Here is a 12993-nt window from a genome sequence, read left to right as displayed (position 1 = left end):
CTGCATATATCTGATGAAGACTTGCAAATCTTTAATAACGGTATGAGTGTCAGCTGATTGTTGTGGCCATACCTACAGGAATCTAGATCATGTATCAACAGCAACTAAGATGAATTTGTATGCACCATCAGGTTGCAAGGTACCACAATAGTCCAGGTACACACATGGTTGTGGTTTGTTGGAAACTACAAGGGGTACCTGCGGTGGGAATTTGATGGTGGACACTTTAATTTGTTGACAGATGTCACAGCAATGGACTGTTTACTGTTAGATCTGTTTGCATAGACCTAGCCAACAGTAGCGTTTTGGTAGCAGGGAAATAGTAGCCGCCACACTAGCATGGGCCGAAGCAACACCCTCATGTGCTGCTTTAATGAGATCGGATCTCTGATCTTGGTTGGGGATCACACGATCACCCACCCATTAAATTGTTGTGCATGCAATATTTAGGACACTGAGGTGGTTGGTATATTTAGCATGGTATGCTTTTGGTAAAGGCTTGCCGTCAGCCACTGCTTTCACAGCAGAAATTATCCAATCTCGTATGAAAATGAGTAATTGCAACAACAGAAGCAGTAGCTTCTGCAGATTTGACAGCTTCATCAGCCAAAGTATTTCCTACAATGTGTACTCCTACACTTTGGTGAACCAGTGTATGAACTACATGAGCTCTTGGTAGTCTCTCCTCAAGATCTGCTACCTTTCCTCACAAGTTTTTGTGTTTGATGGTGTTCCCTTTTGAATCTCTGAACCTGTACAGGCGCCAATGATGCAGGTAATCATTGTAGGACTGGACACAGTAGTTTTAACTCAATGTTGACTTTTCAGGATCCAGTATGTTCCAGTGCCAAAATCAGAGCCTTAAGCTCTGCAAGTTATGTAGTGCAATGTCCTACGGTCTGCGTGTAGGTATGTTGAGGGTGGAATGTACCATCCCTCATTACTCTGCTAACAGTTGCACAGGCTGCGGAATAATGGTGTTGTGTACCTACTGCTGGTTGTGCTGAACCATCTGTGTAAATGATTGTTCTGTATTGACCAAGAGGCATGATGTTAGAGGGCAAAGGGTACTCAAGTTCATGTTGTAGAAATTCTTGGGTCTATAGTTTGGGGTTGAAAACCTAATCAACATGAGTGGCGGACAGGGAGGTTGCCCACTGAATCCAATGTGGATATAATGCTTTTGCATTTGGAACGCTAGCTTTGGTATCTGCCTCAAGGGCTGGTACAGGGGTAACAGCAATAATGCGTTTCCCTTGGGCATGTGGCCTCTCCTTAATGACAGCCATCTGTGCAACTGCCAGTATTTTTTCTGTTGGTGCAAATCTTTGTTCTGCATTAGAGTACAAGTGAGATTTGTATGCTTTTGGTACCGTGTCACCCTCATTGAATGTGACATAGGTGAACCCGATGGCACCAGGAATTATTCTGATGACCATATTTGTTTTGCTGTCACATGTATGTAAAAGTTGTGCTTCTAGCATGTCTGCTGTAAGGCTCTGAGTATGCGTGTATGTTCTGGTGTCAAGTGTTTGCTTGAAAAATTTGGACCAATTAAATCATGATGTGAATTAAGGTGTTGTGCATAGTCAGGAATGTATGTTCTGGCAAAGCTAAAGAAAACCATTAATGACTAATTCCTTGATGGTGTTTGGAGGTTGAAGTTGAGTGCATTTTTCTAAAAAGTGCAATTTTGGTTTTCTTGAAATGAAATTTGTAGCCTTGGGCAGAGAATCCTAAAATGATGCGATCCGCCCAAGCCAAGTTTGCATTGAGGTTGACATCTGTAAGGTAGATGTCATCGACATATGACAACGCATCTGGATCAATATAATGTAATATTGATATTTTATGGGCAGAAAATACCCCAAGGCTGTTCTTATGCCCTTGAGGCAAACAACAAAAATGCATCTGAGAGTCTAACGCACTGAAGACGCTCATATCCCAGCTTTCATGCACTAGATTTTGGCAGAAAAAAACATTAGAAATGTCCAAGGTTGTTTTGTATTTTTTTTGCACTATATTATTGATAAGTGCTGTGCTGTGTGCATTTTGTATTGCAAATATGCAGTTATGACTATTTTAAATCTATAATCTAAGACTCTTCTATATGAATGGTCTGGTTTTGCCACAGGGAATAACGTGTTTTCCATTGCAGAGATGCAGGTTTCTATTACTCCCTGGTACTCCAGCTGTCTGAGAATCTCTCTCATGGGTGTGTTAGCCTTATGTTTAATTGGATATTGATGCTGAATCTGTGGAGCGGATCTAATTGGTATTACATGGTCAGGGGAGTCACTATCTCACCATAGGTGGTTGAGGTACAGCGCAGCACCATGTGCCAAAGCCCAATCAGCAGCATAGGCTCTCTTTACTATGTCTTGAACAAGGACTGAGAAAGAAGGCAGGCCGACATCTTCCCCTTGTGGGACCACGTGAACAAATGCAGATATCATAACTTAGTAGTAATCTTCTCCAGAAGATCAATTTAATAGTGCACTCTATGATTCCCTCAATCTGTATGTTTAATCCTTAGACCCTGTCAGGTGGGGAGATGTGCCTGTCCTCTGTTTCAACTTCAAAGAAGTCATTAGTTGGTGTCACAGCCAGAAGATCTATAAAACTCTGGCTACAAAAAATGACCTCTACTGAGCAGTCTAGCAGAGTCCCTGCCCATGTCCTGTTTTTCAACAACAAAACAAGTGGCATCTTTGACCGAAATTGCTGCCACCTTTTTCTTTTTAAATTGGGACTTTTGCTGTTTCTCTTCCTTTTTTGTGAATGTCTCTAAGGAGCGTTGTGAGTCCTTTTTCAGCTTCATGTAGTTGCTTCAATGTTCTGATCATCCTTTTTGTCACTCTGTTTATCTGGTGTGTCCTGGAAGGAATGAGGTTGGTGACTGTCAGTATATTGATATTGATTGTGTTTTAAAGTTTCCCTATTTCTACGATTGTATCTTTTTTCTGAGGTCTCCGGAGGTGGAGATTCTCCTCTTTGTGTTCTTCTATGTTATTTTGCTTTTGTTTAACCCAGTGCTTTTTAGAGCTCTCGTGTGCTTGCTTAGTACCCTCCTTAGTGTAAGTACTCTGTAATTGAGGTTTAGTTGGTCTGGCCCCAAGACTATCCCGGCCTCTACTTGTTTACGTTTCAAAAATAAACTTTGGCAGCTCGTGCTCTTGGTCCCACTGAGAAACCTCCTGGAGCTGCTGGCGTATTGCCAGTGTGTTTGCTTCATATTGCTTAAAATTATTGTGGACACTGTGTGAAATTGCGCATCAGTTTCATCCTCAAGTCCAGGGATGGGGCTGTCTGGTGTTAATTTTGAATTTGTTTCAAAACTTCCAGTAAATTTGCAAGTGTTGGTGTACCATGTGTAGTGGTATAAATTGTGGCACAGATTCTGTCCCAAGTTGCACAATCCTCATTTGAGGGAACTATTCCAAATGGCAAGCACATAGTGAAAATTCTATGTTAATCTTGGGGTCCTGTATGGGGAAACACGGCTTCCAGCTGGTTTGTTTTTTGTGCAACCCAGAACGGAATCTTCTCACACTCAATGGGTGTTTTTCCCATTATTGAATAGACAGTGTGTGAATTTATCCCTGTAATGGGCAATTGATTTATAGCTGGAGCAGCCCTCGCTGGGGCAGTGTTTAAGGTCCACATTACAAATTGTATTTATCGTCTATATATTGCTCCTAGCTTATTGTATAATGTGCATACTTAAGCTACCGGCAAAGTTTGCACTTTGGAATGTGGTGTATAGGTGGACAATGTTGGCCATGTTGGATTGTCATTGCTTAAAGGACCTTACCTAACAGGTTGTCACATGTGGAAGGGCGTCATTAAATTAATATTGGTGTGCTTGATAATTTAGAGGTATTTCTAAATATTGGTATGCTCTGTACTTTAGTGGTACATTTGCTATTCTGTATGTCTGAAATGTGTTGGAATCAGCGTTTATTTCCAGGAAGGTGACCCATGAGTAAATTATTTCTGTTCTGTAAGCGTCTTGAGCGTCAGCTATGAATGTGACATCCCTGCCCTCATTTGTTAATCCGTTGGCAAAAAGGAACTGTGTGACAGGTTGTCTACAGTTCCCTCAAATATTTACTGCTTGTGCCGTATTAAGGAATAGGGATCATGGTCTGGAATAAAAATGGGGATAATCCTTTTAAGGTTCAAGCTTGAACAACCTGCAGCCTATATAGGTACTCCCTGTTCAGCTGAGGAGGATTTTCCCTTTGATCACAGACATCTCCATATAATGGTACTGAGGGCACTTTTAGTGTGTGTGAGACAGAGATACTCAGTGGACCTGTATAATTAGTGCCTTACCAATGTTGGTGGTGCCATGTCATAAGACTCTCATTATTGGAATGAGACTGCTGGATTTGGCACCACTGCTTGTGGGTGACTGTGTCAATCCCACAATGTCTTGGCAACTGTCGGCCCAACCCTTTCATCTATCTAGGAGAACGTCACCTAAACCTGAAAGAAAAGGTGATTTGTGGCAGCCTGAGGCATGACAGTCGGAAGCTTCTCAGGGGAAGTCGCGATCAGCAAGACTCACCCCTTTATTTTATCAGCAAAGGGTCTCATGTACACATAGGGCAAAGGAAAGATGCAGGATGATTTTTAATATGTTTATTGAAAATACTGCAATCTATGATAAAATATATGAGCTGCAATTATTAGGGCAATGAGACATAACAGAATTAGAATGGTGGTGCCCAGCGAGCAGAAAGTAAACAGTCTCAACATCTTGGAATAACATACATAGATGAATTCTACCTAACCCCTAATTCCTAAGTGAGAGCATAGCAGTGATAGTCCAATCTGTTCATACTTAGTCCATGAGAGGAGCACCAATCCCCATCACCTGGAAGATAGGGGTCTGCCTGCCATCTCCTGGGCTCGTTGCAGAGACAGGGCTAAGGTCAGCAATGAAGTAGTATGCAGCGTGGATGGAATCCTGGCCGGAATGACCTCCCTGTTGCCCCTTGGCCTGTACAGTGTTTTTACAAGTAACGGCCTGACGTGGGCATGTGCCTAAGTGTCAGACTGTTTACATACTCTTGTGGCCACAATTGCTGGCTGGATTATCATGTACTGTTCTTAACAGCCTTGTACAGAGGTACATGGTGACATGTTGTGCACAGAATGATAATAACAATGCTTTTGCAGAATCACTGAGTTATAGCTGGTTACAAAAAAAACATCCCTGCTGAAAGCATGCTAACTAAAAATGTATTAAACTGAATAAATGAAATCAGAGCACATATGTAGGTGAAAAGACACAGATTGCAGGCCTAAACTAAGCTAAAATATGTATGCCCAAGACACAGTAAAATGAACCCACAGCTGTGAAGCATGGAGTGCTGTGGTACAGAGTGCTGTGGCATACAGCGGAGTGAGGAACAGTGTAGTGGCATACATTTTAATAGAGTCAAGTGGACTGTTGTAGAGTGGAGTGGCATAGACTGGAGTATCGTATAGTGGATTGTCATACTGTGGAGTGCTGTAGAGTGTAGTGACAGAGAGTTGAATAGTATATAGTGGAGTGGTCTACAGTGGAGTGGAATAAAGTGAAAAAGCTTAGAGCATGGTTATGAGAGTGGAGTTGCATACAGTGGAATAGCATAGAGTGGAATGGCTTACAGGGACCTAGTGTAGAGTGCAGTGGTTTAGACTGGAGTGGCATACAATGGAGTAGAGTAGATTAGAGTGGGATAGAGTAGAGTGGAGTGGAATGCTGTGGCATACACTGGCGTGGCATATAGTAGAATGTCTTAGAGTGGAGTGTTGTAAAGTGAAATGAGGTATAGTGTAGTGGCATACAGTGGAATAGCATACACTAGAGTGGGGTGGAATGGAGTGGCATACAGTAGAGTGGCATAGAGTGGAGTGAGGTACAGCCTAAGAGCATACAGTGGAATAGCGTAGACTAGAGTGGCATTGAGTGGCATGGCATAGAGTGTAGTGGCATACAGAGTAGTGTTTTAGAGTGCAATACATAGAGTGGAGTGTTGTACATTGGAGTGGGGTACAGTGTAGTAGGGAACACTGTAGTGGTATGCAGTGTAATATCATGCTGTGGAGTGGTATAGAGAGGAGTGCTGTAGAGTGAAGTGGTGTACAATGAAATAGCTTTGTGTGTAGTGGCACAGAGTATAGAGGTATAGACTGGAGTGACATGACTTTGGCTGTTAATGGCATGAAGTGTAATGACGTAGGGTGTAGTGGCATATAGTGGAATAGTGTAAAGTAGGTTGCCATAGAATGGAATGTCATACACTGGAATAAGGTAGCGTGTAGTAGGATAGAGTGGATTGGCATAGAGTGGAGTGGCATACAGTGCAGTGGCATAGAATGGAATGATGTACAGTGTATTAGTTTACAGTGCATTGTTATACAGTGGAGTGGCATATAGTGGAATGGCGTACCATGCAGTGACATAGACTGGTGTGGCATAGACTGCAGTGGCATAGAGTGGAGTGGCATAGAATGGAGTTGCATACAGTACAATGGCCTGAGGTAGACTGTTGTAGGGTGGAGTGGCATAGAGTGGAATATCGTGTGGCGGAGTGTCATACAATGGAGTGCCATAGAGTGTAGTGGAATAGCATATAGTGGAGTGGCGTAAAGTGGAGTGGTATAAAGTTGAATAGCTTAAAGTGTAGTGCTGAGAGTGGAGTTGCATATAGTGGAATAGCATAGAGTAGAGTGGGTTACAGGTAACTAGTGTAGATTGGAATGGTTTAGACTGGAATGGCAATGAGTGGAGTTGCGTAGATCAGAGTGGGGTAGAGTACAGTGGCATACAGTGGACTGGTATACAGTAGCGTGTCTTAGAGTGGAGTGTTGTAAAGTGGAATGAGGTAGAGTAGTGGTGTACAGTGGTGCAGCATAGAGTGAGTGACGCAAAGTGGAGTTGTGTGCACTGGAGTGGAGTGGCATATAGTGGAATAGTATACAGTAGGTAGGCACAGAATGGAATGCCATACACTGGAATAGGGTAGAGTGTAGTAGGGTAGAGTGGATTGGTGTAGAGTAGAGTGGCATACAGTGTAGTGGTGTAGAATGGAATGACGTGCACTGTAGTAGTTTACAGTGCATTGTTGTACAGTGGAATGGCGTATATTGAAATGGCGTACCATGCAGTGGCATAGACTAGAGTGGCATAGAGTGAAGTGGTATTAAGTGGAGTGGCATAAAGTGGACTGTTGTAGAGTGGAGAGACAGAGTGGAATATTGTATAGTGGAGTGGCATAGAGTAAAGTGGCATAAAGTGGGGCTGCATACAGCAGAGTGGCGTACAATGGAATGGCATATATTAGGGTGGAGTAGAGTGGAGTGGCATAGAGTCGAATAGCATAGAGTGGAGTTTCGTACAGTGGAGCTGCATACAGTGGAATAGTGTAGAGTGTATTGGGTATAGTGTAGTAGTGTACAGTGGAATGATATATACTGGAGTGCTGTATAGTTCAGTAGCATACAGTGGATACCATAAAGTTGAGTGGTGTACAGTGTAGTGGTGTACACTGGAGTGTGTTAGAATGGAGTGGCGTACAGTGAAATAGCATAGAGTGCAGTGGTGTACAGTGGAGTGGCACAGTGTAGAGTGGTGTACGGTGGAGCACTGTAGAGTCGAGTGGTGTAAAGTGGAGTGAGGTACAGTGTTGTGGTACACATTGAACAGTGCAGAATGGAGTGGAATGGCATAGAGTGGAGTGGTGTACATTGGAGTGGCGCACAGTGGAATAGTATACACTGGAGTGTGGAAAAAAGAATGGCGTAGAGTGTAATAGCGAAGCATGGAGTGGCATGCAGTGGAGCAGGATAGTGTAGAGTGGTGTAGAGTGGAGTGAGATATAATATAGTGGCATGCAAAGGAACAGTGTACACTGGAGTGGTGTAGAGTGGAGTGGCATACACACTAGTGGTGTACAATGGAGTGTTGTGGAGTGGAATACCATAGTGTGAAGTGTTGTAATGTGGAGCCGGGTACAGTGTAAGGAGGTAGATTGTAGTGGCATACAGTGTAATTGCGTACTGTGGAGTGGCATAGAGTGGCAAGCTAAAGAGTTAGGTGGCATATAGTGAAATAGCACAGTATGTAGTGGCATACAGTGTAGGGGTGTAGAGTAGTGTGTCACACATTGGGGTAGCATAGAATAGAGTGGTGTAGAGTTTAATAACATTGAATGTTACTGGTGTACGGTATAGTGACATACAGTGGAGCGGCATATAGTGAAACAGCGTACACTAAAGTGGCGTAGTATGGAGTGTCGCACAGTGGAATTACATATAGTACTGTAGAATGGACTGGCATAGAGTAGAGTGGTGTAGAGTGTAGTGCTGTAGAATTGAGCAATGTACAGTATAATAGCATACAGTGGATTGTCAAAGAGTTGAGTGGCATATAGTGGAATAGCGGACAGTAGAGTGGCATATAGTGCAGTGGCATACAAAAGAATAGTGTACAGTGCAGTGGTGTACACTGAAGTGCCATAGAGTGGAGTGGCATAGAGTAGAATAGTGTAGACTGTAGTGTCGTAGAGTGGAGGTGCATACAGTGGAATAACATACAGTGAAGTAGCAAAATGGAAGGGCATGCATACAGTGTATTGGCATATACTGGAGTGTCATAAAAGAGTGGCATAGAGTGTAATAGTGTACTGTGTAGTGGTGTAGAGTGGACAGATAGAAGAGTGGAGCAGCGTGCAGTGGAATGAAGTACTGTGGATTGACATAGAGTAGAGTAGTGTAATGTGTAATCGCATAGAGTGGAGTGGCATAGGGTGTAGCGGCATAGAATGTGGTGGTGTACAGTGGAGTGTGGTAAATGAAACAGATGTAGTGTAAAAGTCTGTTAACAAATGTAGATGTATTGAGGCAGTATGATGTATTATTTTGTGTAAATGGTCTTTTTTGATGGTATGTGTGAATATTGTAAGGAGTTTTAAAGTTATCATTTTAAAAATAATTTAGCCTGATTTAGAGCTTGGCGGAGGGGTTACTCCATCACACCGGTGACGGATATCCCATCGGATGAAATATAAATCCCATGGGATTTATATTTCCGAGGACAGGATATCCATCACCGTTGTGACGGAGTAACCCCTCCATCAAACTCTAAATCAGCCCTTAGTTATATATTGTACCATGATATACCTTGGTAAGATCATGGTATACTGTGTTACATGCGCATGATAAGGCAGTATGTCATTGGCTAATGGCTGTGTTTACCAAAGGTAAAAGGCAGCCGTGTCATTTTCATGGCATTTTGTCTGTGTTTGGCGTTTCGCTGTGTTCTGGTTTAGGGTCTTAGATATCAGTAAATAGTAGGTTTCATTGTTTCTACCTATTATTAATTTAGAAAAGTATTACTAGGTAGAGAAGTGTATTTATAATGTTCTATATATTTTTACAGCAGTTCAGGGAGAACTGCACATTTTCTTTTTAAGTGTCACAATATATTTGTGCTTAGACTTTTTACTGAAGATTTAAATATGTTAAAAATGGAAGATACACTATAAAATGTAAGATACTCTGTGAAATATAGTGTACTACAGTATATTTTTTAATTTTTAGCATATTTATATATTTTGGTACCATAGTTCACCTCAGGCAGTACCACAGTACTCTGTTCGTTTTTTTGAAATATATAGAAACTTATAAATATTTTTGCCTACTAAATACTACTTTAAGAAAGTGGTAATAGGGAAAGGAAAAATATCAAACTTAACACTTATCCATATCTAAGGGCGAATCACAGAACGTAGTGAAGTGTACCTATAAACACAACATGGCTGCCTTACATTGTTTAAAGGCCGTAATTAGCTAATGACATAATGACTTGTCAATCCTATGTACTGTGGTACTTCCGCAAAATACTTCGAAATACCACAAAATTGTGTGAAAAAACTGTGACAACAGACATCATTAAGTTAAAATGACTAATAACTTGAAAAAATACTTACCTTACATACCTATAGTACAAAAAAGGATCATCTGCAAACCATAATGTCTAATGCTGCCAAATTTCACATAAATCTGTTCAGCCGTTTTCGCGCTGCGTCCAATAAGAAAGTCTATGGAAAATGGATTGGTGGAAAAATGTGTTTTGGGACCTACCTTTTATCTTTGCATCCTCTTGACCAATCACCACAAACCTTTGCATCATCTTCCAATGTAGAGTGAAGAATAGGTTGGTAAAGTTTCATGGAGATTCGTCAAAAGGGCGCAAAGTTATAAATGGTAAAAAATCTAAGGAATTCCTCTTTCTGGTAACCATTACTATAACTAAAGAGTGGCTACCACCACTCTGTAATGCATATGTGTGTGTGATTATTATATATATAGATACACATATAAATATATATATATATATAATATATATATATAAAGCTAGCTATATGTAGATAGATAGATATATTACCTACTGAGGTAGCCAGTAGGTAGTTATAGTTAGGACCTAGTTTCCATAGGAAAAGCATTTTTTATTTTGCCAATACATTTTATGCCGTTTCGCCAATCTGAACATAATTTTCAAAACTATTTTGCCACTCATCATCTCACAAGCTTTATTCGGTCTGAATAACCATCAAAGCAATAGCTTACAACAATAAAATCATGATCTATACATAATAAATATATAGCAACAAGATTAAAAAGTAGATAATAAGAATAAGATAAAAATACTATAAAATGAGGGGTCTGCAAGTGTACAAGAGAAAAAATTAAAATAAAACTTCACATATGTATCCCGTCCTATAAGTGAGGGGCAAGTGTCAAAGTTCCTTTTGTTGACTGCTTTTAACTTCCTCATCGGTAATTTATAAAAAATTCAATGAATAAAACAATTGGGTAAAATAAGGTAAAATCAGGGATCAATTAATATCAAATCACTATAATCCTTTTTTTTAAAAGTATGTACGTATGTGCCAAGCGGACGCAAGGAACTTGCTGACCGCACAAGTTAGTAGAGAGGAACAATCTCTCAACATCAGCCTGAGGGCATCTCTACACGTTCTCAACCCCATGATTCTACAAGCGGGACGAAGAAATTTCCGCCGAGCAATGCCATAGGCAGGACAAATAAACATAAAGTGCACCATAGTTTCCACAGAACCATTACAGCAAGGGCATTTATCGGATAGCAGGGTGGAGCTCAATGAACTAGAAAAGGACTTCAGAGGGAGGCATCCATACCTAAATCGAGCATACAAACTTTTGCTTAATTGATCGGTAATTAAGTCCAGGAAGGGTTCGAAGTGGGGAAACCACTTATAATCGAGGAAAAGAGACGTCAACCTACCATGTGAAGTACAAAACAGATATTTTTCCCTAACATGGGACCAGTAAACAGATTTCAGGTGGTCCTTGTGAGCCCTCCTTAAATTATTGGGCTGGCTCCAAAAGTGACTGAGTCCCAAGGTATGGAACCATTCTGAAATGTGCTTGAACCAAGGGATAGAAAGTACGTTTGGTCTATCCAGTAAGTCTTGCAAAGGTTCCTTGTAAGTGACTAATTCAGGGGTAGTCCAGATACGAACCCAAAAAGTTAAGGGCCTTAAAGCTATTACATCAGAAATGTGGGGGAACCCTAGGTCCAAAAACACTGGAACCAGGGGCGTACTAGGAGGGCATGCCACGAGTGATCTTGCAAAATTATTTCCCCCCACAGATAACTTGTTAGATTTAGAGCAACCCCAGACCTCAGCACCGTAGACCGCAGCACTCTGAGCCTTGGCTAGATACATTTTAATAGCTGGGGAAACAACTTTCTCAGTATTAGACATTTGAAAACGCAAAATTGCCCCTGACCTATGTGCTAGGAGGGCTGAGCTTTTCCCTACCTGGGCCTGCCAGTTCATATCATTGCTAATTCTCACCCCTAAATAATCAATAGAGCACACCTTGCTCAAGGGAACCTCATTATGCAGAATGTTACATCATTTTGAGCTACCAGGGCCAAAGATCATAAGTTTTGTTTTACTAGAGTTAAGTTCCAATCCATGATCTGCACAAAACACACTAAACCTATCCAGGAGAACCTGAAGGCCCATAGGTGTTTTAGAGATCAAGAGGGAGTCATCGGCAAATAAGAGAATTGTAACTTTTGAATTATTCAAGGAAGGGGCATCGTTTTGACAGTCAGTTACAACTTGCACTACTTCATTGATAAACAACGAGAAGAGAGTAGGTGCCAGGATGCAGCCCTGGCGTACTCCCCGCCTAATATTAATACGATCAGTAAGTTCCCCCTGGCTGCCCCATCTTACTCGAGCATAGGTGTTCTTGTGTAATCTTTGAATTAGATGCACCAAGTTCATGGGGATGCCAATTTTCTTTAGGACTTCCCACAATTTCTGCCCTGGAACAAGATCGAACGCGGACTTAAGCTCAACAAAAGCAACATACAAGTTTTGTTTGGCCAAGGTAGCGTATTTCCAAAGTAACAAAAAAAATCTAAAGACTTGGTCCATAGTGCAAATTTTTGAATGAAACCCAGCCTGGAGGGGAGATAGAACCTGGTTAGCTTGGACCCAGTCCATTAGCCTGTCTAGGACTTGCTTAGAAAACATCTTTTGAAGATTATCAATGAGGCTAATTGGGCGGTAATTGGCTGGCAGTCCCACATCTCCTTTTTTGTGAATAGGGATAATTTCAGCTCCGAGCCACGAGTCCGGAATGGGGCTACCTGCTGCGATGGAATTTGATAACGTATTAATGTACCATGCCCAAATAACGGGTTCAGACTTAAACAGGTCCCCCGGTATCTTATCGGGACCAGGAGCCTTAGCGGGTTTCAAAGAATTAATAGCTGCTGTGGTTTCAGCAATTGTGAAAACAATGCCCTCCATGGGACCCTCAATGAGAGGTCTGCATTTGCCACCCGTATAGGCCTTGTGATACTGTTGTAAAGATGAGGCATAAATCTCGGAAAAATGAGCCACCCATCTTTCAGACTGGATGTAAAAATTA

Source organism: Pleurodeles waltl, chromosome 5, assembly GCF_031143425.1.
Source record: "Pleurodeles waltl isolate 20211129_DDA chromosome 5, aPleWal1.hap1.20221129, whole genome shotgun sequence".
Classification (NCBI taxonomy): Eukaryota; Metazoa; Chordata; class Amphibia; order Caudata; family Salamandridae; genus Pleurodeles; species Pleurodeles waltl.
Note: the sequence above shows the minus strand (reverse complement) of the source record.